Below are 27,857 nucleotides of genomic sequence, written 5' to 3'. Positions count from 1 at the left end.
GGCAAACTAGGGGGTCAGCACATCAACTGGAACTCGCCACTGTGTTCCTCGAATCACACCATAAAACTCCTGGCCTTGTGACATGGAGCATTACCTTGCTGAGAAATGCTACTGCCGTCGGGAAGCATGATCGTCATGAAGGGCTGTACAGGTATACGATACTCCTTGGCCGTCATGGTACTTCGGGCAAGCTCCGCTGGATCAATGGATGTTCCCCTATGAATATTCCCCAGAACATAATGGAGTCACCGCCAGCTTGTCTCCACCACGCAGTACAAATGTCAAGGCGATGTCCCCTGGAAGACGACAGATTCGTGCTCTCCTATCGGCATGATGAAGAAGGTATCGGGATTCATCAGACCATGCAACGCTCTGCCATTGCGACAACTTCTAGTACCGATGGTCACGTGCTCATTTCAGTTGTAGTTGTCAATGTTGTGGTGTTAACATTCGCACATTGAAATGTTACTTTTTTCAATAATTAATAAAATATGCCCAATCGTTTAATTAATGCTAAAAGACATTAAGAATAAATTTTCTCCGTATAAATAAATCTATAAAGTAAGGAGAAAAGACCACAATTTAATATAAAAAATTTGCTGTATTTTTCTACTAGGCAAACAGGAAATGTTTCAGAGAACTTTTTATACATGGAAACTTAATAAAAGACGCTCTGTGAAGCAAGCTGAAGGCAGTCGTCGTTGTTTTGCTTGTATAAATGCAGGAGCTGTGATCCTTCTCCCACTCTCCCCTCCCCCCTCTCTCTCTCTTTGTTATTGACTGCTGTCTTAATAAAATGTAAGGGTCGCCCTCTTATCTGTAACTTTTGGTTAGTTAATTACGTTAATTTAATGAGAACAACCGTGTTTGAATCAAGAAACGTACTTTACCTTTACATTAATGCAACATCTCAGTTTATTATGTACATTTTAAAACTTTTTCAGGCTGCAGCGAAGGAGAACAGCCGAGGAATTGCTTGGTGGCCGAACGGTACTAGTATTCGATCGCCATTTACTTTATCAAACTTTTATTTCTGCGTGCCTAGGATCTCTTTCTCTGATCTTTTCTATCAGTATCCGGGCAATGTAATTACGAAAACTGCGTAATTTTGATATCGATTGCTTGGCCGTCGATCAACGTTTCGTCTATCTGATGGGAATCTGATGCTGGATGGCGGAATACATATTTATTATTCAGCAAGTAAAAATATTCTATACACTGTTTTGCCATTTCAGAAGCTTTGCCACCAGCAGATGTGATTAAAAAGTCTTAAAAATTAGTAATACTATAACGTGCACGGGTAGTCGGCTGCGGATCGGTGGACTGTGTGTTCAGACACACTTGTGCTCTGCCCGGATTTAAAGTCTAATGTTAGTTCCGCCACAGTTCGCCACCTGTCCTGCTTTACTGGTCCGCCCAGGCTACTACGTCCGACACTTGTTGAGTGGTGGCTGCCTCACCCACAACGTCTGTACCTGGTTTCACCTTGGTCCCACCACGTGTTCAAGACACTCACCACAGCACTCCTCGAACACCCGTTAAGCAGTGCAGTTTCTGAAATGCTCGTGCCGAGCCTCCGGGTCACCATAATCAACCCTCAGTCAAACTCAGATAGATTGCACACCTTCCCCTTTCTACACATGGACAGCATGCTCACTGATACTACATGCACCGTGCGTGTGTCTGACTAGCATAAACTCCTCGCCAGGTCACGCTGCTATCGCCTAGATGGGTTTATGTCGACAGTAGGTAGATGGTCACAATGTTCTGGCTGATGAGTGTGAAACGTCCCCTTAGAAAAATTATAAATGACTCTTACGTTATTTGATTTTCAAACAGATGAGCAAAACTGAACGTACTCAGACATTTCTCTCTTTACTTATTCTGTTCATCACTAAACTGACACACAATATTTTTAGCGCAACGCAATCTGACTTTCAATAATCCCTACAAAAGAATGTCCCTGACTGACAATAACCTGTACCTTTCATGAATTACTTACCCCTGAAAAATCTTCGTTACTCGAACTACTGCAATACAGCGAGCGCCAATACTGCCAGCTAATAAGAGATTCTAACTACTGAAGGCACTAACTACTGGTAGGCATAGTTAGCAAATGAAAGATTTTGATGGAGAACAAACAACGTATTTTCCTTAATAATGAAAATATAAAAGTTCATGAGATCCAGTCTTACAAATTTACTCTTTCTGATAGACACACGTCCAGATCATCCGCTCTCAAAACTCCGCCATTCTCTCCCCACATCCACCACTGCTGGCGGCTCACCTCCAACTGCGCAACGCCACGCGCTGTTCACATCCAACTGCCCAACACTACAATAGCAAATATTCCAACAATGCAAACCAGCCACAGACTGCACACAGCACAGTCAGTGATATTCATACAGAGCGCTACGTGGCGTTACCAACATAAAAACCTAAACAGCCTACTTACAAGTGTATTAATGGCTGAAAAAAATTGGGCCATTATTTACTGACTGACTCTCGGATTGCTCGTAGGAAATTTGCAAGCATTTGCAACAGTATTTACGAGATCCATTTCCTTACCAAAAAGATCACATGGAGTACCTGGAAGAGTAGGTAATCTTCTTGAAACTCAGTACATTATGTGCTGTCGAGAGAAACGCATTGTCACGTTTGCAGTAGGTATCTCTATAATACCGAGTGGCAGCATAAATGGTTGAAATGGCTCGGAGCACTATGGGACTTAACATCTGTGGTCATCAGTCCCCTAGAACTTAGAACTACTTAAACCTAACTAACCTAAGGACATCACACACATCCATGCCCGAGGCAGAATTCGAACCTGCGACCGTAGCAGTCGCGCGGTTCCGCCTCAGCGCCTAGAACCGCTAGACCACCGCGGCCGGCTGGCAGCATAAATATTGGTAGGTAATGCATCATTTCAAATACCAAAAAATATTTCGATTTAGACTGAAAAATACTTACTTTTGAACATTTTAATATCAGTTTGTACTTAATAAATGACTACTTGATTAGCTCATTCATATTTATCATAATCAGTAGTGGCGCTTCAGGGTCAACGTTACCACTTCGCCCTAGAGGAACCAGCACTTTTTACAACACTTCGTTATACAAATTACACGACTTAAAAGGGTGGTTTAGTGGTTATTTTAGCGATGTCTGGTCCATCGCATGGCGTTCTTTTGTGCAACAACAGAGATTATGAATGAAGCATAAGTGAAATAAAGCAAAGGCAATTCTGTAACCAGCCTGTCAGTCTCCGGATAAGACTAGAGTTAATAAAAGTCACGACTTGCGCTAGCATTGAAATAGTTTATTGTGTTCTTTCCGAGCTATCTGAAAAGTCCGGTGTATCTCTTTTATATGGGTGTGAATCGGGAAGTGTTTTGTTTAGCGTTATAGTGGCGCTTCATGGTCGCCATGTGGCTGTTATGCTAAAAACAAAGTGCGCGGATATTTGGTCGGTACACTGAGACAGCTGCACTTCGACATCCAGGTTGGGTAGAGATCACTGTAAAGACTTCGGAAGTCTAAAAAGAAATAACTATCAATCCCCGCTTGTATGTGTGAAGAAAATTACTAAGTGTAAGACGTAACGTAGATTTTTATTATTATTATTACTATTACTTTAAGGTCACAGGAAGAAGTAATATTACTTCATGGAAAGAATTATGCGATCGTGAACATTACAGAAGTTTTTACATTTGAAATTCTAGTTCCAGTTAATATAAAAACTAACTGCAGGGAATGAGTCTCTTCAAATCCATACGATTTTAAAACATGCGTTGTTCGGATTCGTTAATTGTCAGTGCGTTTTACGAAAAGTGTTAAATATTATTGCCATAATCAAAAGCTGGGTGATCAACAGTATTGTCATCGAAGTTAACCAGGATGTTCATAAAGCAAATTCTCATACGATAGTGAATTACGAATCATTTTTTTTATGGTACTGTAACTAACAGTAGATGTTTTGTTTAGTAGTACCATTCGACATCTAGACATAATCTTCGTGCCGGCCTTTGTGTCCGAGCGGTTCTAGGCGCTTCAGTCTGGAACTGCGCGACCGCTGATGACCTCAGATGTTAAGTCCCATAGTGCTCAGAGCCATTTGAGCCATTTTAATCTTCGTATTTACTTATGTTTGTGTTGTTAACGTTGTGTGTCTGTCGAAACTGGTTTCCGAGCCACGGGGTTGCACTGAATGACAGGGCAGTTTGCTCTTACCTCTGACGAACATTACAGTTACACATTTACGGGGAATTGCCTGGTCATAGACGTTTTGGCGGCTGATATCGCCCCGCCTGCGCAAGCACAACTGTAGCCTTGTAGCGCTTAAGCTGTGAAGAAACAGGTACCAGAGAAACTGTGACACATCAGTTGGTTTGCATCAACTGAACCGAGCCTAGGTGTGCTTTCCACCTGTTTATAGCTAGAGAAACAGAAAGCACATAATACATAAATTAAATATTTGTCTAATATTTATGACCAACATTTTTGTGTGCGAATGTATATGAGACGTAATAGGTAAACGAAAAATACAGTTATTAGGATTACAACCATGCTTGAAGTATTCGCTGTGATCATTAAATGCTTATAGGGCGATACTGCTTCCAACAGGCCTCCATTCACAATATCAAATGAGATTTGTCTCACTTGAATGACTCCGATCAATTATCCTCAGTACGTGACAGATAAATGCTACTGGTTTTCCCTACCAATCGGTGGAACAGACAAGTGGCTTGCGATAAACATCAGACCTTCGCTCCAAGGGCAACAAACAAAATAGCAGATCATAGTCAATGTTATCTTCGTTTAGAGTTTCATCTACTAACGTGCTGTTCGGGTAATACGAGTACAAAAAAGGACGCCGTACATCTGCGTGGGAAGAAATAAGTATGGGAACCCCACAGGGCTCAATCATTGATTCACAACTGCCTTTACATCATAATAATGATCTGCCAGTTTGTTTCAGTCAGGAGACACAAGTAGTCCCGTTTAATATTGCTGTGGAGTCGAGCAGAGAAGTATTAACACAAAAAATAATTAATTACGTTTTTGTGGAGGTACTGACCGGTTTCGTACTTCGAAAAAACAAAGCTTTCCCAGCTTTTACTGTCAAATATGTCCCAACTGCTCACCTAGAATACCAAAATGAAATGGTCTCGCGGTTCTAGGCGCTCAGTCCGGAACCGCGTGACCGCTACGTTCTCAGGTTCGAATCCTGCCTCAGGCATGGATGTGTGTGATGTCCTTAGGTTAGTTAGGTTTAAGTAGTTCTAAGTTCTAGGGGACTGATGACCTCAGATGTTAAGTCCCATAGTGCTCAGAGCCATTTGAAATAATACGCACAATAAAAAGTTGTAAGTTCTTAGGTGTGAATACTCATGGAAACTACAGCCCGAAAAACCGTGTAGTACACCTGTTAAAACTTATCAGTTCGGCTGATTTTCTCATAAAGATACTGCCATGTTTGGGGATGTAAAAGCCAGTAAGTTAACATATTTGGAATATTTTAATTCACTGATATCTTATGGGATAGTATCCTGGGGTAACTTCTGGGGGACAGATGTGGGATCTTGCTGGCCACGGGAGTGTCTCAACATCACGCAGACAGTTCATAAACACACTTGCCATATGTGGGCGAACGTTGTCCTGTTGAAAAATGGCATGACCATACTGTCGCTCAATAGGAAAAACGTGAGGGCACAGGACGTACCGTTGTACCGTCAGCTTTCTCAATCACTAGCATTCATGACCTGGTCGAAGTCGATGGATCCCCACGCCATAACGCCAGGAGTGACACCACTGTGCCTCTCCAGAGCATTGGAAGCATGGAATCTCGCGCCAGGTAGATTCCATACCCGCACACGATAGTCATCTGGGGTAGTGCAGAGCCGTCGCTGAACCAGCAGTACATGCTTGCCGGTCATGGCGCCACAACTAACGCAGCCGTTTGTTTTGCAGTCTTAATGACAGCCTACTCGTGGTCTGGTAATTTCCTCAGCTGGCTGTTGCTAGTCTCCGACCTGTGGTGTGGGATGACACAGAATGTTGCATAGTGTCCATTAGTTGTTCTCGGATGGCGGGCGCAGATGTGAAGGCATTACGAAGAGCAAAGTACAAAATATGCCGACCCTCTCTTGCGGCGCTCAGACCTGACCGACCGAAGCTTTGGCGACAGCAATGCCGATCGCTACATTCCCAAGGCTCTCAAATCTTGATATTGCACGATTTTAAAAGCTAGCCACATGGAAACTCACAGTGAGGGACGTTTCAATATCCCTCAGCTGCTGGTAACGCCGTCACACACAAACATGGCATCTCTGTCTCATTCACCGTAATCAGAAAGTTCTGATGTCGTTCACGACTCTTATACAACCTACCAGGCCTAGTAACAGCACTAAACATAATCAACACTAATACACTCTGGTGCCGATCTACCTGTCGCAGAGAACTAGAGCTCTAACATTCCACGATGTAAGCTGTGTGCTTCCTTTTTTTTGTGTCAGGCAATATATACACGAGGGGAATTAAAGTGAGTGACTCATGTCGCCCCACGCTAAGACCAATCCACAACAGGAGCGGCGCATTGTCGGAAGAGGGTACATCTTCCGAGTTTCCTCAGTTTCTGCTAAAGCACGGATAACAGCTGCTTCACATTGCGGCACTGAAATGGCGTGGAAACTCGAAACGTACTAGAAAGTTGAAGAACGTGGGACAGTACGTTTCTACGAGAAAAATGTTTAATTTCCACACAGATCCACACTGCAATTTTGGTGTTAAATGAACAAATGCATTGTCGTGTCTAGGGGGAGTGAAACTGTCTCGACAATTTGACCAAGACCGCACAGACGTGGATGATTGTGCTCCACCATACAGACCAAATATTGCACCATGCGATTCCCACACTCTCAGCAAGTCGAAAGAACATCCGAGAGGATAGAGATTTTCGAACGAAAGATGAGGACAATCATCCAGCGATTCTCTAATGGCTGCGTGACCACGGAGCGGATTACTATCCTAAAGCATCTGAACGATTGGTAAAACGTTCCGAACATTTACACAGAGACCTAATGACTGTGTTGCTTCACTTAGAAGTATAATGCAGAATTTAATTTACTTAAGTTACCTGGATTGCCATTATCATCGTCAAAAAAATTGGTATAGGCATGCATATTCAAATACACAGACATATAAACGGGCGAAATACGGCGATGCGGTCGGCAGCGCCTACATAAAACAACAAGTGTCTTGCGCAGTTGTCAGATCACTTACTGCTGCTACGAGTACAGTGGCAGGTTATCAGGATCTGAGTGAGTTCGAGCATGATGTTACAGTCGGCGAACGAGCTATAGGACACCGCATATCCGAGCTAGCGATGTAAAGGGGGTTTTCCCTTACGACTATTTCACAAGTGGACCGTGAATATCAGGAATCTTGTAAAACACCAAATCTTCGACATCACTGCGGTCGAAAATAGATGCTGCAAGAACGGGACGAACGACGACTGAAAAGAATAGTTCAACGTGACAGAAATGGAACCCTTCCGCAAACTGCTGCAGATTCCAGTGCTGGGCCATCAACAATTGTCAGCGTGCGAACCATTCAACGAAACATCACCGATGTGGGCTTTTACAGCCGAAGATGAACTCGTGTGCCCTTGATGATTGCACGACACAAAGTTTTACGCCTCACCTGGGCCCGGCAACACCGACATTAGACGGTTGATAACTGGAAAAATGTTGCCTGGCCGGTCGAGTCTCGTTTCTAATTGTATGGAGCGGATGGAGGTGTACTGGTATGGAGACAACCTCATGAATTCGTGGAACATGTATGTCAGCATCGGACTGTTCAAGCTGGTGGAGGCTATGTGACGGTCTGGGGCGTGTGCAGCTGTAGTGAAATGCGACCTCTGATACGTCTAGATACGACTGTGACAGGTGGTACGTATGTGAGCATTCTGCCTGATTACCTGCATCCATTCATATCCATTGTACATTCCGACGGATCTGCGCAATTCCAGCAGGACGATGCGACACCTCACACGTCCAGAATTGCAACAGAGTGGTTCCAGGGACACTCTTCTGAGTCGAAACACTTCCGCTGGCCACCAAACTCTCCAGACATTTACGGACAGCTGTGCAGGATTTATGGTGGCAATTTCTTTCAGCACTACTTCAGACCTTAGTGGAGTCCATGCCACGTCGTGTTAAGGCACTTCTGCGTGCTCGCGGGGGCGCTGCGCCACATTAGGCAAGTGTACCAGTTTCTTTGGCTCTTCTGTGTATAACGTGCTTTACACATTTATATTTGTAACTAAATGACTGTTCCCGATAAGTCCCACTTATCGCAGCTTGGCAGTACTTTCAGTGACAAATGACCGCGTATATACACATGTGTCATGTTAATTGTGTCGGGTATTCCGTGTTTTCAGTACTTTCAGTAATTTATTGTTTTGTTAAATGAATGCACCAATATGAATCCAGTGCATCAAATAGTCTCATCAGTACCATGCTTTTGTTGGGTTTTCCTGCAGTGACCAGAGCTGAACTGTGTTTGGCTCTGTGTTTTTTACGCAGAGCATTCAAATCATTGTTACTATCGTAGAAACATACTGACTGGTTCCCAGTCCGTTTGCTCCCTCTAAGCTATTTCATTTTTTCCACCCATTTTGCGTGCTGTGTGAGAAGTTAAAGATTTGTTGATGACAGTTAGGACTCTGGGCCCTATACAGGGTGAGTCACCTAACGTTACCGCTGGATATATTTCGTAAACCACATCAAATACTGACGAACCGATTCCACAGACTGAACGTGAGGAGAGTGAGGAGAGGGGCTAGTGTAATTGGTTAATAAAAACCATAAAAAATGCACGGAAGTATGTTTTTTTAACACAAACCTACGTTTTTTTAAATGGAACCCCGTTAGTTTTGTTAGCACATGTGAACATATAAACAAATACGTAATCAGTGCCGTTTGTTGCACTGTAAAATGTTAATTACATCCGGAGATATTGTAACCTAAAGTTGACGCTTGAGTACCACTCCTCCGCTGTTCCATCGTGTCTATCGGAGAGCACCGAATTACGTAAGGATCCAAATGGAATGGTGATGGACCTTAGGTACAGAAGAGACTGGAACAGCACATTACGTCCACATGCTAACACGTTTTTATTGGTCTTTTTCATTGACGCACATGTACATTACCGTGAGGGGTGAGGTACACGTACACACGTGGTTTCCGTTTTCAATTACGGAGTGGAATAGAGTGTGTCCCGATATGTCAGGCCAATAGATGTTCAATGTGGAGGCCATCATTTGCTACACACAATTGCAATCTCTGGCGTAATGAATGTCGTACACGCCGCAGTACATCTGGTGTAATGTCGCCGCAAGCTGCCACAATACGTTGTTTCATATCCTCTGGGGTTGTAGGCACATCACGGTACACATTCTCCTTTAACGTTCCCCACAGAAAGAAGTCCAGAGGTGTAAGGTCAGGAGAACGGGCTGACCAATGTATGCGTCCTCCACGTCCTATGAAACGCCCGTCGAACGTGTACCTCACCACTCACGGTAATGTACATGTGCGTCAGTGAAAAAGACCAATAAAAAGGTGTTAGCATGTGGACGTAATGTGCTGTTCCAGTCTCTTCTGTGCCTAAGGTCCATCACCGTTCCCTTTGGATCCCTACGTAATTTGGTGCTCTCCGATACACACGATCGAACAGCGGAGGAGTGGTACTCAAGCGTCAACTTTAGGTTACAATATCTCCGGATGTAATTAACATTTTACAATGCAACAAACGGCACTGATTACGTATTTGTTTATATGTTCACATGTGCTAATAAAACTCACGGGGTTCCATTTAAAAAAACGTAGGTTTGTGGTAAAAAACATACTTCCATGCATTTTTTTATGGTTTGTATTAACCAATTACACTAGCCCCTCTCCTCACGTTCAGTCTGTGGAATCGATTCGTCAGTATTTGATGTGGTTTACGAAATACATCCATCGGTAATGTTAGGTGACTCACCCTGTATACTGAAGAGTGATTGAAACAGAGATAGCTGAAAGTTGGGAAGCTAGAGCTCTTGTTAGCATAGTGAGTGTTGCAGTTCGTATTGCCTTCAGGCATGACTGTCCAGATAAAGACGAGAAATACGTCCCTCAGCACATTTGATTTCAACGAGAAGAATTGAGGGGCAAATTGGCTTCAGTGTTGCTTCGACACTGTACAGACTAGTATAGTTGAAGGACGAGAAACGATATCGACCTCATTTATTTCGAAGAAACTATAGCAGCATTCTTTCTAATCGACTTAGGGCAACTGAGGAAAAACCAAATCGTAATGGACCGAATGGGATTTTAACCACGCTCCTCCAGATTGCGAGTGCTCTATGCTAACCACCGAGTCAACTCGTTCGGTTTCCGTAGTGTTTGTAAGGGACAGAAGCATCGCACAGTTACTCTCAGGGTTCATGTAAATACTGGGCTTTCCGCGTGCAAACGTGCTGGGTGTGTACTGTGAGGTTAAGCCACCACATGTTGCCGCCGCAATTACTGCCAAAGACGAAGTTGCACTGTACCTCTTCAATTCAATACATTAATGTTTAAGTACTTCGTTGTGGTCTTCAGTCTTAAGACTTGTTTGATGCATCTCTCTATGTTAGTCTATCCTGTGCAGAATTCTCAATTTCTACATAGCAACTGCAACCTACATCCATGTGATCCTGCTTACTGTACTCCTTCCTTCTACCGCCTCTACGGTTTTAACTTCCCACACTTCCCTCCATTATCAAATTGATGATTCCTTGATGCCTCCGGGTGCACACTATCCATGTATCCCTTTATTAGTCAAGTTGATCCATACTTTTCTTTTTTCCTAATTCGATTGAGTACCTCATTAATAGGTTCTCGATCTACTCATGTAATCTTCAGCATTTTCTGTAACATCACATTTCAGTCTCTCCTTGCCTGCATTGGTTATTGTCCACCTTGTACCTCCATACAAGGCTGCAGTACAGACAAATGCCTTTAGAAAACGCTCCCTAACACTTAAATATAGTATGAATGAAAGCATACACAACGCTGGTGTAATAATCAATACTATTTTTTATTTATTTTACATACCGGTTTCCAGCTGCTACACCATCATCAGATAGCCTACAAAGATAAATATGTGTGGCAACGGAGTTTTTGTAGGATCAGAGATTTTAAGCTAATGCATCTACATAATATCTCGAGTTCCAAAGGTGACAATTCTTACTTTTTAGTTTAAGACTAAAGCGACAGGGATTATTTCAGTGAAAATGTTACGTATCGTTACTGAACGTCGATAAAATATGTAATATGATCCTCAGATAAAATACGTATTTTTTTTAAGTTCAGTAATTTACCATATACCATAACATATTCACGGAAATAATTCCTCTCATTTTAGTCCTACACAAAACGTTACGAATCGTGTTCTCTGGAAACCGAGATACTCTGTAGATGCACCAGTTATAAGTCTTTGATTCTGCAGAAATTGCACTGCGAAACATATTTATCCTTGCATCTGATGATGGCTTAATAAATTTGAAAATTTTTGTTTCTTATCGCTGCATTTTCCAGTTTCTTCTTGGTTTCCTTTACTGATTGACTAAGGTAAAACTGAATGACATCGCGAATAGACTACAACTGTGCCTCACTTCTTCCTCGTCTACTGCTTTCCTTTCATGTCCTTAGACTCTTATTACTTCTGTCTGGTTTCTGCACAAGGAGGTAGGCCTTTCTTTAACACAGCTTATAACTTAAGAGTAAGTCACAGTGTCAGTCTTTTCTCGCGTATTCATACATTTCCTCGGAACACAAACGGATCTTCCTTGTTCTGTAAATAATTAATGTCGGCATACTGCAAGCGTGAATTATTAAAACATAAGGTGTAGCCAAATGAAAACGAGACACATTGAAGGAAGGAAGTTAACTGTTATTTAATTAAGAATTAATCGTTATAACTGTTAACACATATATCCCACTGTGACACAAGATGACCAGTGCCTTGTTGGAAAGAAGTTTTCTGTTTCCAACGGCACGATGATTCTATCCAGGCGTGCACCTCTTCGTCCGAAACAAATCGACGGCCACGAATGTCCTTCTGCAGGCTCCAAAGTAAGGATATTGCATGAGGAGAGACCAGGACTGTATAGAGGATGTGTGAGGGCTTCCCAATGAAACTTCTGCAGCGTAGTCGAAACAACGTTGGCAACATGTGGTCAACGTTGGGATAAGTATAGTAACAGTGATGGCGATTCTACATCTACATGAATACCCTGCAGATTACACTTAAGTGCCTGGCAGTGGGGTTCATCAAACCAATCACAACAATTTCCTATTATTCCACTTCCGAACAGCGAATGGAATAAATGAACATCTGTATCGTTCCGTGTGAGCTCTGTTTCCGTTATTTTATTACGATGATCGTTTATTCCTATGTAGGTCTGCGGCAAAAAATGTCCTCGCATTCGGAGGAGAAAGTTAGTGACTGAATTTGCATGCCTTCGTTTTAATGACCTTCACGCCAAATCCTGTATTATGTCCGTGACACACTCTTCCCTATTTCTCGATAATACGTGTTGCCTTTCTTTGAACTTCCTCGACGCACTCCGTTAGCCCTATAGACAAGGATCCCAAATCGCGCGCAGCAGTACTCCAAAGGAGGGCAGACAAGCGTGGTGCTGACAGTTTCATTAATAAATCGGGTGCATCTTCTAAGTGTTCTGCAGCCTTTGGTTCGCCCTTCCCACCACATATTTTATGCGGTCTTTCCGACTTAAGTTGTACGCAATTTCAATTCCTAGGTATTTAGTTGATTTTACGACCGTTGAAGATGATTGACTTCTCGTGCAACAGAAGTTTAATGGATTCCTTGTAGTCTGTCTCTCAGATTATCTCCTATATCGTTTATATAGATTAGGAAATCCATAGGACCTATAAAACTGCCTTCGAGAAAGCCGGATATCACTCCTGTTTTACTCGATGACTTTCCGTCAGTTACTACCAACTGTGATCTTTCTGACAGGAAATCACGAATCCATACGCATAACTGAGACGATATTCCATAAGCACGCAATTTTTTAACAAGCCCCATGTAGGGATCGGTGTCTGGAACTCTAAAATTACGGAAGCAACTTGAAATCGCTTGTCGATAGCACTCAACATTTCGTGTGAGTAAAGAACTAGTTGTGTTCCACAAGAACGATGTTTTCTCAACCCGTGTTGGCTATGTGTCAAAACACCGTTCTCTTCGAGGTAATTCATAATGTCTGAATACAATATATGTTCCAAAATCCAGCTCCATATCAACTTCCATGATATGGACCTATAATTTAGTGGATTACTCCTACTACCTTTCTTAATATTGGCGTGCAACTTTCCAGTCTTTGGGTATGGATCTTACGTCGAGCGAATGGTTGTATATGATTGTTAAATATGGAGCTATTGAATCAGCATACTCTGAAAGGAACCTAATTGTTATACAGTCTGGACCAAAACACATGCTTCTATTAAGTTGCTTCAATACTACTAGGATATTTACCTCTACATTACTGATGTTGGCAGCTGTTCTTGATTCAGATTCGTCTTCTTTGGCGAAGGAATTTCGGAAGGCTGTGTTTAGTAACCGTGCTTTAGCAGCACTGTCATCGATAGTATTTGCATTACTATCGCGCAGAGAACGCATTGATTGTGTCTAGGCGATAGCATACTTTACATACGACCAGAATCTCTTTGGATTTCCTGCTGGTTTCGAGAAAAGGTTTCGTTATGGAAGTTGCTGCTAAATTTAGAGCTTCTGTAAAAGGTCACCAATCTTGGGGATTTCGCGTTCGTTTGAATTTGGCATGCTTTTTTCGTCGTTTCTGCAACAGTGTGCCGCCGCTGTGGCCGAGCGGTTCTAGGCGCTTCAGTCTGGAACCAAGCGACTGCTACGGTCGCAAGTTCGAATCCTGAATCGGGAATGGATGTGTGTGATGTCCTTAGGTTAGTTAGGTTTAAGTAGTTCTAAGTTCTAGGGGACTGATGAGTTCAGATTGTAAGTCCCATAGTGCTCAAAGCAATTTGAGCAACAGTGTACTGACCTGTTTTGTGTAGCACGGGGGATCAGGTCCAGCGTTTTCTAATTTATTTGGTACAAACCTATTAACTGCTACCGACACTATTTCTTTGAATTCTAGCCACATCTGGTCTACACTTGTTTTGTTAACGTGAAAAGAGTGGAGGCTATCAGGAAGGCGTCAAGCGAATTGTTATCTGCTTTTTTGAGTGGATATATTTGTCGTTAATTTTTGGAGGATTTTGGAGTTACGGGATTCAGTATCACTAGACCAATACTGCGTTCACTAATCACTATATCTGTTTTGATGCTCGTTGTAGCTTAGGATTATTTGTTGCTATGAGATCAACTGCCTTTTCACAACCATTTACTATCCGATTGGGCTCGTGAACTAGCTGCTCGAAATAATTTTTGAAGAATGCATTTAGCACAGTTTCTGATGATCGTTTATGCATATCTCCGGATTTAAACAATCATTTGCTGCCGAAATATGGAGGATAAATTGAAGTCACCACCAACTGTAATTGTATGAGTCGCGTACGTATTTGAAATTAGACTAAAGTTGTTCTTAACCTTTCAGCAAGTGTATCATCTGAGTTGGGAGGTCGGTAAAAGAATCCCATTATTATCTTACTCCTGTTGATAAGAATGACCTCTACCCTTACCAACTCACAGGAACTCTACTTCAGTTTCGCTACAAGACAAACAACTTTTAACAGCAACAAACACACCACCGCCAACTGGATTTACCCTATCCTTTCTGAACACCATTACGTCCTTCGCAAAAATTTCGGCTGAACTTATCTCCAGCTTTAGCCAGCTTTCAGTGCCTGTAACGATTTGACATCATTGCTTTTTATTAGTGCTTGGAGGTCCGGTACCTTCCCAACACAGCTACGCCAATTTTCAATTGTTATACCGACTGTTCCTAGATCTTCTCTCTTCCTGTGCTCAACCTACACCCCTCGAGACTGAAGCCGTTTTAGTATTTGCCCAAGGTCTTCTAACCTAAACAACTACCGAGTCTACGCCACACAGACCCGCTACCCGTGTAGCTGCCTCCAGTATGTAATGAACTCCTGGCCTATTTAGTGGAAACAGAAATCTCAGCACCCTATGGCACAACTCGAAGAATCTACAGCCGATACGGCCGCAGAATCGACTGAGCCTCTGATTCAAATCTTCACTCGGCTCTGTATCAGAGGTTCGCAATCGGTCCTGTCGACTATGCTGCAGATGGCGAGCTCTGCTTTCATTTCGCAAGCAAGACGGCAGCCTTTACCGCTTATGACAGCCACACGAAACCAGAGAGAATCTCTTCCAATCCAAAGCGACACATATCATTGGTATCGACGTGAGCGATCACCTGCAGCTGGCAGAACTGTCATGGGAGCTCCCAACTACCAGTAATCCAACCCTCTGTGGCTCCCAGTATCTTGCAGCCTGAGAGGTATCCTGTAAAACAGATCAAGCGACTGCATCTGGCTAAGGGACAATGTCAGGCATAGACAGCACATGGAACCTGATTGTCAGACTAAACGGAGAGGCTGAGAGCGAAGTGTCACCAATTCGGCTCGCATCCCACACAGCAGTTCAAAATGGCTCTGAGCACTATGAGACTTAACATCTGAGGTCATCAGTCCCCTAGAACTTAGAACTACTTAAACCTAGCAGATTAAAACTGTTTGCCCGACCGAGACTCGAACTCGGGACCTTTGCTTTCCCGGGCAAGTGCTCTACCATCTGAGCTACCGAAGTACGACGCACGCCCCGTCTCACAGCTTTACTTCTGCCAGTATCTCGTCTCCTACCTTCCAAACTTTACAGAAGCTCTCCTGCGAACCTTGCAGAACTAGCACTCCTGAAAGAAAGGATACTGCGGAGACATGGCTTAGCCACAGCCTGGGGGATGTTTCCAGAATGAGATTTTCACTCTGCAGCGGAGTATGCGCTGATATGAAACTTCCTGGCAGATTAAACCTGTGTGCCCGACCGAGACTCGAACTCGGGACCTTGGCCTTTCGCGGGCAAGTATTATACAATCTGAGCTACCGAAGCACGACTCACGCCCTGTCTCATAGCTTTACTTCTGCCAGTATCTCGTCTCCTACCTTCCAAACTTTACAGAAGCTCTCCTGCGAACCTTTCAGAACTAGCACTCCTGAAAGAAAGGATACTGTGGAGAGAGACATGGCTTAGCCACAGCCTGGGGGATGTATCCGGAGTGAGATTTTCACTCTGCAACTGAGTGTGCGCTGATATGGAACTTCCTGGCAGGAGAGCTTCTGTAAAGTTTGGAAGGTAGGAGACGAGATACTGGCAGAAGTAAAGCTATGAGACCGGGCGTGAGTCGTGCTTCTGTAGCTCAGATGTTAGAGTACTTGCCCGCGAAAGGCCAAGGTCCCGAGTTCGAGTCTCGGTCGGGCACACAGTTTTAATCTGCCAGGAAGTTTCATATCAGCGCACACTCCGCTGCAGAGTGAAAATCTCATTCTGCTCTACTTAAACCTAACTAACCTAAGGACATCACACACATCCATGCCCGATGCAGGATTCGAACTTTCGACCGTAGCAGTTGCGCGGTTCCGGACTTTGCCCCTAGAACCGCTCGGCCACCGCGGCCGGCGGCACAGCAGTCATTGTCCCTACCCATATTAAAGGCCTGGAAATCTACACTACGCAGACAAACAAACAACTATAGACACGTGCTACTGAACACTACTGTCAAAACACGAAAACGCAAGAACTGTGTCTAATAAATTAGATTAACAAGCAGAGGTCCAAAAATTAAAGTACCAAAGCACATAGGTGGGACCAAATAATTGGCTCCTTGTAAAGAACTAGTAAAATGCTATAAAATCTTCTCTGCCTCGTGATGACTGGGTGTTGTGTGACGTCCTTAGGTTAGTTAGGTTTAAGTAGTTCTAAGTTCTAGGGGACTGATGACCATAGATGTCAAGTCCCATAGTGCTCAGAGCCATTTGAGCCATTTTGCTACAAAATCGATTACTTTCGTTTTGCTGTTCTTTATAAGCCGACGGGAACTGGCTGACTACTTTTGAAATAATAAATAGTTTACATACTGTTTTTCTTTCTGTATCGTTTGATTTATCTACTCCTTATATTAAAGTTCTGTAATATCCAGACCTTTAAGTACCCGTTTCCTTCGGAATTGGAATCATTACATACTTCTTCAAACCTGAGGGTGTATCACATGTCCCATACACTTGTATAGCAGTTGGAATAGTTTTGTCATCTCTGACCCTCCCAAAGCTATCAGTAGTTCTGGTGGAATGTCGTCTTCTACAAGGACCTTGTGTCGACTTAGGTCTTTCAGTGATCTGTCAAATTCTTTTCGCAGTCCCAACTCATCTTTTTTCACTTCCTCTTTCCTTTCTATGAAGCGTTGTTGTTGTGGACTTCAGTCCAAAGACTGGTTTGATGCAAATCTCCATTCTACTTTATCCTTTGCAATCTTCTTCATCTCCGAGTAACTACTGCAACCTACATCCTTCTGAATCTGCTTAGTGTAGTCATCTCTGGGTTTTCCTCTAGTATTTTTACCATCCACGCTTCCCTTCAATACTAAATTGGTGATACCTTGCTACCTCTTAACATGTCCAACCAACTGATCCCTTCTAGTTGAATTGTGCCACATATTCCTCTTCTTCCCAATTCTGTTTAGTACCTCCTTATTAGTTATGTGATCTACCCACCTAATTTTCAGCATTCTTCTGTAGCACCATATTTCAAAAGCTTCTGTTCTCTTCCTGTCCAAACTATTTATCGTTCATGTTTCGCTTCCATTTAAGGCTACAGTCCATACAAATACTTTTAGAAAAGGCTTCCTAACACTTAAATCTATTCTCGATGTCAACAAAATTGTCTTCTTCAGAAACGTTATCCTTGCCATTGCCAGTATACATTTTACATCCTCTCTACTTCGACCACCATCAGTTATTTTGCTGCAAAAACAGAAAAACTCATCTACTACTTTAAGTACCTCATTTCCTAATCTGATAACCTCAGCATCACCTGATTTAATTCGACTACATTCCATTATATTCGATTTGATTTTGTTGATGTTCATCTTGTATCCTCATTTCTGGACACTGTCCATTCCTTTCAACTGCTCTTCCAACTCCTTTGCTGTCTCTGACAGACTTACAATGTCATCGGCAAACCTCAGGGTTTTTATTTCTTCTCCCAGGAATTAAATTCCTGCTCCAATTTTTTCTTTTGTTTCCTTTACTGCTTCCTCAATACAAAGATTGAATAACATTGGGAATAGGTTACAACTCTGTTCACTCCCTTCTCCATCACTGTTTCCCTTTCGTGCCCTCCACTCTTATAACTGCCATCTGGTTTGTGTATTAATTGTAAATAGCCTCTCGCTCCCTGCGTCTTACCCCTGATACCTTCACAATTTGAAAGAGAGTATTCCAGTCAACACTGTCAAAAGCTTTCTCTAAGTCTACAAATACTATAAACGTATATCTGCCTTTCTTTAGCCTATCTTCTAAGATAAGTCGTAGGGTCAGTATTGCCTCGCGTGTTCCTACATTTCTACGGAATCCCAACTGATCTTCCCCGATGTCGGCTTCTACCAGTTTTTCCATTAATCTGTAAAGATTTCGTGTTAGTATATTACAGCCGTGAATTATTAAACAGACAGTTCGGTAATTTGCACACCTGTGAACACTTGCTTTCTTTGGAATTGGAATTAGTGTATTCTTCTTGAAGTCTGAGGTTGCTTCGCCAGTCGCACATTTTGGTAGTTCTATTGGAATCTCGTCTACTACTGGGACCTTGTTTCGACTCTTTCAGTGCTCTGTTATACTTCGCGAAGTATCATATCTCCCACCTCATCTTCATCTACGTCCTCTATCTTTTCCATAATGCCCTCAAGCACAACACCCTTGTACAGACCCTCTATATACTCCGTTCAACTTTCTGCTTTCCCTTCCTTGCTCAGAATTCGTTTTCTATCTGAGCTCTTGAGATTCGTACGGGTGGTTCTCTTTTCTCCAAAGGCGTCTATAATTTTCTGTAGGCGGCGTCTATCTTAATCCTAGTGATAGATGCTTCTACATCCTTACATTTATGCTCTATCCATTCGTGCTTATCCAATCTGCTCTTCTTTTCGATCTCATTTTCGACACCTTTGTATTCCTTTTCGACTGCTTCATTTATTGCATTTTTATTTTTCTCTTTCATAGATTAAATTCAATACCTCTTATGTTACCTGAGGATATCTACTAGTCCTCGTCTTTTTACCTACTTGATCCTCTGCTACCTTCACTATTTCATTTATCAGAGCTTCTTCTACGGTATTCCTTTACCCCGTTCTTGTCAATATCTTACCCAAGAGGACGACATCATCATTTAATCATACAGGAAATCTGAGGACCCTCGGGAAAAATTACGGCTATAGTTTCCCCTTGCTTTACCCGTTCACAGTACCACCACAGCAATGCTGATTTGTTTGATGTTACAAACCCAGGTCAATCAATCATCCAGACCGTTGCCCCTGCGGCTATTGAAACGGCTGCTGCCCTTCTTCAGGAACCACACACTTGTCTTACCTCTCAACAGATACCCTTCCGTTGTGGTTTCACCTGCTGCACGGCTATCTGTGTCGCTGACGCACGGAAGCCCCCCACCAACAATGAAGTTTAGGAGCTTAGTCAGGAAGAATTGATACGCAAAGAAGTGGTTTACGGAAGTACTAAAGAATGACGAGATACGCTTAAAGTTCTCTAAGATTATAGATACAGCAATAAGGAATAGCTCACTACGCGGTACAGTTGAAGAGGAATGGACATCTCTAAAAAGAGCAATCAGGGAAATTTGAAAGAAAAGCATAGGTACAAAGAAGGTAGCTGTGAAGAAACCATCGGTAACAGAAGAAATACTTCAGTTGATCGACGAAAGAGAACACACAAACAGAAGTCGCTGAGGAATGAAATACACTCCTGGAAATTGAAATAAGAACACCGTGAATTCATTGTCCCAGGAAGGGGAAACTTTATTGACACATTCCTGGGGTCAGATACATCACATGATCACCCCGACAGAACCACAGGCACATAGACACAGGCAACAGAGCATGCACAATGTCGGCACTAGTACAGTGTATATCCACCTTTCGCAGCAATGCAGGCTGCTATTCTCCCATGGAGACGATCGTAGAGATGCTGGATGTAGTCCTGTGGAACGGCTTGACATGCCATTTCCACCTGGCGCCTCAGTTGGACCAGCGTTCGTGCTGGACGTGCAGACCGCGTGAGACGACGCTTCATCCAGTCCCAAACATGCTCAATGGGGGACAGATCCGGAGATCTTGCTGGCCAGGGTAGTTGACTTACACCTTCTAGAGCACGTTGGGTGGCACGGGATACATGCGGACGTGCATTGTCCTGTTGGAACAGCAAGTTCCCTAGCCGGTCTAGGAATGGTAGAACGATGGGTTCGATGACGGTTTGGATGTACCGTGCACTATTCAGTGTCCCCTCGACGATCACCAGTGGTGTACGGCCAGTGTAGGAGATCGCTCCCCACACCATGATGCCGGGTGTTGGCCCTGTGTGCCTCGGTCGTATGCAGTCCTGATTGTGGCGCTCACCTGCACGGCGCCAAACACGCATACGACCATCATTGGCACCAAGGCAGAAGCGACTCTCATCGCTGAAGACGACACGTCTCCATTCGTCCCTCCATTCACGCCTGTCGCGACACCACTGGAGGCGGGCTGCACGATGTTGGGGCGTGAGCGGAAGACGGCCTAACGGTGTGCGGGACCGTAGCCCAGCTTCATGGAGACGGTTGCGAATGGTCCTCGCCGATACCCCAGGAGCAACAGTGTCCCCAATTTGCTGGGAAGTGGCGGTGCGGTCCCCTACGGCACTGCGTAGGATCCTACGGTCTTGGCGTGCATCCGTGCGTCGCTGCGGTCCGGTCCCAGGTCGAAGGGCACGTGCACCTTCCGCCGACCACTGGCGACAACATCGATGTACTGTGGAGACCTCACGCCCCACGTGTTGAGCAATTCGGCGGTACGTTCACCCGGCCTCCCGCATGCCCACTATACGCCCTCGCTCAAAGTCCGTCAACTGCACATACGGTTCACGTCCACGCTGTCGCGGCATGCTACCAGTGTTAACGACTGCGATGGAGCTCCGTATGCCACGGCAAACTGGCTGACACTGACGGCGGCGGTGCACAAATGCTGCGCAGCTAGCGCCATTCGACGGCCAACACCGCGGTTCCTGGTGTGTCCGCTGTGCCGTGCGTGTGATCATTGCTTGTACAGCCCTCTCGCAGTGTCCGGAGCAAGTATGGTGGGTCTGACACACCGGTGTCAATGTGTTCTTTTTTCCATTTCCAGGAGTGTAAATAAGAAGTCCAGGGAAGCAAAGACGAAATGGCTGCAGGAAAATTGTGAAGAAATCGAAAAAGAAATTATTGTCGGAAAGACTGACTCAGCATATAGGAAAGTGAAAACAACATTCGGTGAAATTAAAACCAAGGCTGTTAACATTAAGGGTGCAACAGGAATTACACTGTTAAATGCAGAGGGGAGGGTGGATGGAGGGGAAGAGTACACTGAAGGGCTCTATGAGGGGGAAGATTTGTCTGATGCAACAGAAGAAGAAACAGGAGCCGATTTAGGAGAGATAGGGGATCCAATATTAGAATCTGAATTTAAAAGAGCTTTAGAGGGCTTAAGATCAAATGACGTAGAAGGATAGATAAGATTCCATCAGAATTTTTAAATTCGTTGGGGAAGTGGCAACGAATTGACTATTCATGTGGTGTGTAGAATGTATGAGTCTCGCGACATACCATCTCACTTTCGGAAAAATATCATCCACACAATTCCGAAGACTGAAAGATCTGACAAGTGTGAGGATTATCACACAATAAGCTTAACAGCTCATGCATCCAAGTTGCTGACAAGAATAATACACAGAAGAATGGAAAAGAAAATTGAGTAATTGTTAGATGACAATCAGTTTGTTTTAGGGAAGGTTAAGGCACCAGAGAGGCAATTCTGACGTTGCGGTTTATAATGGAGGCAGTGCTAAAGAAAAATCAAGAAAGACTCATAGGATTTATCGACCTCGAAAAAGCGTTCGACTATGTAAAATGGTGCAAGATGTTCGAAATTCTGAGAGAAATAGAAGTAAGCTATAGAGAGCGAGGTTCAATATACAGTTTGTATTGTACAAGATCCAAGAGGGACAAATAAGAGTGGACGACCAACAACGAAGTGCTCGGGAGGAACTTATTATCAGGATTGGAGCACAGCACTGTATGGTAGTGAACATGGACTGTGGGAAAACCGGAACAGAAGAGAATCGAAGCATTTAAGATGTGGTGCTACGGACGAATGTTAAAAATTAGGGTTAGTTAAGAAATGAGGAGGTTCTGCGCAGAGTCAGAGAGGAAAGGAATATGTGGAACTCATTGACAAGGAGAAGATACAGGATGACAGGACACCTGTTAAGACATCAGAGAATGACTACAGGGAGCTGTGAAGGGCAAATACTGTAGAGGAAAACAGAGATCGGAATACATCCAGCAAACAATTGAAGACGTAGGTTGCAAGTGCTACTCTGAGATGAAGAGGTTGGCAGAGGAGAGGAATTCGTCGCGCGTCGAATCAAGCCAATCAGAAGACTGATGACTCAAAAATAATTGAGAACAGTTTTATTTTAATGTGTGATAAGTAATAATGAGCAGAGTAAAACACATACACTTTGGAAAATGTAGAATCTCTGAGAGAGCTTGAATTTTAGATATAATGCATGGAAGAATTACAACAACAGCACAGCCATATCAGCAGACATGGCCAAGTCTTAACACTGCAATAAAATAAACCATTGTGTACGTACTTCGGATCAAATATTATGCTCCTATTGCCGCGATGGTGTCACCTGGAGAGGAATCTGATACGCTTTGAGCATCCGGAACTGCGAATGTGTGAGCACATAGACAGCTGAAAAACTTTCTTAGTTATCTCCAGATTGGTAAAACGCTACACTGACGATGTCCCTGCCAGGATAGTATGGCAACCGCTTGAGTTTTGGGAGATTTTCAAGTTGTAATAGACGACTAATTAGAGTAGCAGCAGCTCGATAACCTCAACACCTACATGTGATGCTGGGGAAGTTGCTCAGCTCATCTCGGCATGCGGTGCGCTCCAACTCATCCCTCACGACTTCTGCAACGGCGCTGGGCAATCTTGGGGAGGACGGCACGGCACTGGACTGCCCAGATAGGTCTGAAGTTCGGCGAATGGGCCCTCTTGGCGGCACGGGTGCCGCCACTGCTGAATTTGCAGAGCAGGCCGTGAGCACGTTGGCTCTCTCGCTTTGTTGTTCAGTACGAGCGAGTTCGTGTTCTATCTGTTGGCTCCAATACCAACCAGAAGGGGACGCTGTACTGCTTCTTATCTTCACCGAGCTGTTCGCTGACGTAGTATGTCGTCCTGTTGGCTGTATTTAAGACAAGTTACTGAAGATAGTATTCCAATAATTAATGAGATGCCGGCCGCGGTGGTCTCGCGGTTCTAGGCGCTCAGTCCGGAACCGCGCGACTGCTACGACGGCAGGTTCGAATCCTGCCTCGGGCATGGATGTGTGTGATGTCCTTAGGTTAGTTAGGTTTAAGTTGTTCTAAGTTCTAGGGGACTGATGACCACAGATGTTAAGTCACATAGTGCTCAGAGCCATTTGAGCCAATTAATAAGATGAATCACGGAAGAGAAGGACGATCATAAGAAGGACTTGAGTATTACATATGGTGAAGTGGACATTTTAGAAAGAAACATCAAGAAATGTAGACAGTGACAGTGATATGCACATAAATGATAAGGTATCTGTGGAATCAAAACATGGAGGACTCTAGTGAAAAATGGTAGTAACTCTGAGAACGAGGAGTTACCAGGTCTGCACAGTGCTGTGGAAGATATGTTTAGACACATGTGGTCAGAACTGGTTGGCCGACTGTAATGTAAATTGCACACTAATACTGTCAGATGAGGAGATAAGGTAGACGCTACAGACAAGAAGCTCATGTAAAGAAAGAATTTGGTAAAAGTCAGGAAACATTTAAATTTGAATGCAGACAACGAGACAAGTTTTAAAAATAGGAGCTTGTGTACTGCTAAACAATATTCAGGGTCCCAGATAAGAGAGGAAGAGGGGGGGGGGGGGGTGACTACTTTGAAGGGCAGTAATACGTGCAAACATGTAGCTGTTTTGTATCGGTTGTGAATAAATAGTTACCACTATGTAAGTTCGAACCCTCGTATAATGAATACCCAGAAGAAGATTTGATCTTTGATCATTGTGTAGATCAGGGAAGTCTCACTGCTAGTGGAGATACCAACGTGTGTAAGAGTTTTAAACATTATCGTTAGCCATATGAACATTGACGAAGATCTGAACGGAGTATTAAGCTATGAATGTGTATTAATTATTATGTCAGTTAATGTTTATTGGTGGTAGACTAATGTACGTGTTGTGTCAGACACACTGTTTTTCGCACAGGTACTGTATGTGTGAGTAAGAAGTGTATTATTTGGTGGTGAGATGGAAGGTAAAGACTTACAGAGCATTTATTGTCCAGATCAGGACAGACGCTATGTCAATTGGTGTTGGGGGCTTTGTGAATCATAGCAATGCTATGTTCCTCACGTTAACCGCTAACGGGATAGGAAAAAGACTTGTGTTATTTCTTTTTTACATTAATTACATACCTGAGGCGCATTTAGCTTTGTTTATACACGTATTTATTGTTCAAAGGAAATAATGAAGTTAAAAGAATTTCAGTCCTTACGTAATATAAGGAACGTTATTCAACTGTTTTAGCTACAGCAGCAGAAACCTAGTTATTTCAGCAGAATCTTTGGTCAAGTGCAACAGTATGAAAGCATCAATTTTTATAAAATTCTTTTGTTTAGCGGTGATAAACCTGGTCGCCGTCTTATTGCATCAGTCTATTACACAAATTATATGTTGTACTTATTCAGGTATTATTGGACAAACAATTAGTAAATGAATGTTGAATGAAGTGTTTAAAATGTTATGTAAGCAAAATGCTAGATATATAGCAGAATATTAGATTAGAGAAACACTGGAGTTAAAAAAATCTTTGCGTTTACAAGAATCTTGTTATTATAATAGTAAGGCAAGGTGTGAATTAAGTAACATTGGCATTTTAAGTATGATGAGTATCTAATGTCTGAAATGAATTAGGTAATGGAAAAGCCATAAACGATATTATATTTGAATAAAGTAATTTATGTAGTGAACTTATATACTCGGAATGGAAGATTTAATTTCGTTACTGCCACGTAATGCCATGTAAAATGAAGTTGTTTACTGATCAAATGAGCACCATGTACGCTGCGTCATGCTACTAGATGAATTAATTAATATTTTAAAGAAACGAAACTGAATGTGTGTACCTGAAGCTAATTTGATTCTCTATGGAGCTTAAACTGCCGTCGTGCTTTCGATTACCAAGAGAGGTCACATGGAAGCCCAGGTGGAGATCTCTCATAGTATAAAACTGCCACTACCATGACGCAGTGCATGTTTTGAGCAGCCGTTCGATTGGATGACGGCGTATCCGGACACGGCCATCGAACTGATGTAACAAGAAACACGGTTCACCTGACCAGGCAACACGTTGCCATTAATCCATGGTTCAATCTCGATGATCCCGTGGCCGTTCAAATCCAATTAATAATCTTCGTACATCCATAGTTGAAATGGAGGACAGTGGGACGTCAGCTGGTGTAAATTTACATTAAAATGAAGAAATTCCTCCAGCTGTATTTAAGGTATCGATTTCATTTTGACAACTAGTTTCAAAGTTGTAAAAATGTCATCTTCAGGCCCATACACTTGTTGACGTCAACCGCCTCCGGCTGATACTAGAAGCCAGTAGTGAAATACGGACGTGCTCCGTGTGGAAAGTGTTTAGTAACTAGTTACTAGTTACAACGTTGAAACTAGTTGCCGAAATAAAATTGACACCTTAAATACAGCTGAAGGAATTTCTTCATTTTTAATATAAATTAATAATGTCGTTGCATCATCTTAGGAAGAAATACGGGTCGTTTGTTGTGGAGCCCAGCTGTCAACAATTTATGCTAAATAGTGTGCTCCGAAGCACTTGTTCCTACACCAGCATACCGCTCTGTTAGTGACATATTCCCTACATCACATTCTTCCTTACATAGCCGACAGCCTCCCAACTCCCGTTCTTTGGTGAGGCGTCGACGTCTAGAATCTTTCACCGTCCTTCCAGCACTACCACAGACGGTCACGGTAGTAGCACGCGAACAGCCGACCAGATGAGCCTTCTCTGAGTTGCTCGTTTCCAGGCGTAACAATCTGACTTCCCCCCTTCCATTTGCGACCCGTATCGTCACTAGAATGGTTCCCCATTCGATTCTGCTCTAATTTTACTCTGAGGTGATAAAAGTCATGGCACAGCAATATGCACAGATACAGTTGACATTAGCATTGCGCACACTAGGTATAAAAGGGCAGTGCACTGATGGCGGTGTCATTTGTACGGAGATGATTCGCTTGAAAAGGTTTCCGACTTGATTTGGGCAGCACGACAGGAACTAACAGACTCTGTACGAGAAATGGTAGAGGGAGGTACATGCATGGGATATTCCATTTCGAGATCCACAGTCTTAAGAGCGTGCTGAGAATACCAAATTTCAGGCTTACTGCTACCTCTCACTACCAACAACGCAGTGGCCGATAGCCTTCACTGAACGACCGAGAGCAGCGGCGTTTGCGTCGAATTGACTGTACTGACAAGCAACACTGCGCGAAATAACAGCAGAAATCAGTGTGGAACGTACGACGAATGTCAGGATGTGCGGCGAAATTTTGCGTTAATGGCTAGAGCAGAGGATGACCGACTTGAGTGCCTTTGCTAACAGCGCGGCATCGCTTGCAGCGCCTCTCCTGGTCTCGTGACCGTATCGGTTGGACCCTAGACGACTGGAAAACCGTGGTCTGATCAGAGGAGTCCCGGTTTCAGTTGGTAAGAGTTGATAGTAAGTTTCAAATGTGACACAGACCCCACAATCCATGGACATAATTTGTTCAAAAAATGGTTCAAGTGGCTCTGAGCACTATGGGACTTAATATCGGAGGTCATCAGTCCACTAGAACTTAGAACTACTTAAACCTAACTAACCTAAGGACATCACACACATCCATGCCCGAGGCAGGATTCGAACCTGCGACCGTAGCTGTAGCGCGGTTCCAGACTGAAGCGCCCAGAACCGCTCGGCCACACCGGCCGGCGGACATAATTTGTCAACAAGGCACTGCGCAAGCTGGTGGTGGATCCATAATGGTGTGGGCTGTGTGTACGTGGAATGGACTGGGACCTCTTAGCCAAGTGAACCGATCATTGACTGAAAATGGCTATATTCGTCTACTTGGTGACCATTTTCCGTCATTCATGAACTTCATGTTCCCGAACAATCACGGAACTTTTATGGGTGACAGAGCGCCATATAATTGGGCCAAAGCTGTTCGTGACTCGTTTGAAGAATACCCTGGACAATTCGAACGAATGATTTGGTCCCTCAGGTCACCCGCATAGGACATACTCTAGAGGTCAATTCGTGCACAAAATAGTGCACAGGCAACACTTTCGCAAGTACGGACGGTTATAGAGGTGCATGGCTCAGTATTTCTGCACGAAACTTC

The sequence above is a fragment of the Schistocerca serialis genome, chromosome 1, assembly GCF_023864345.2.
Source record: "Schistocerca serialis cubense isolate TAMUIC-IGC-003099 chromosome 1, iqSchSeri2.2, whole genome shotgun sequence".
NCBI classification, from domain to species: domain Eukaryota; kingdom Metazoa; phylum Arthropoda; class Insecta; order Orthoptera; family Acrididae; genus Schistocerca; species Schistocerca serialis.
Note: the sequence above shows the minus strand (reverse complement) of the source record.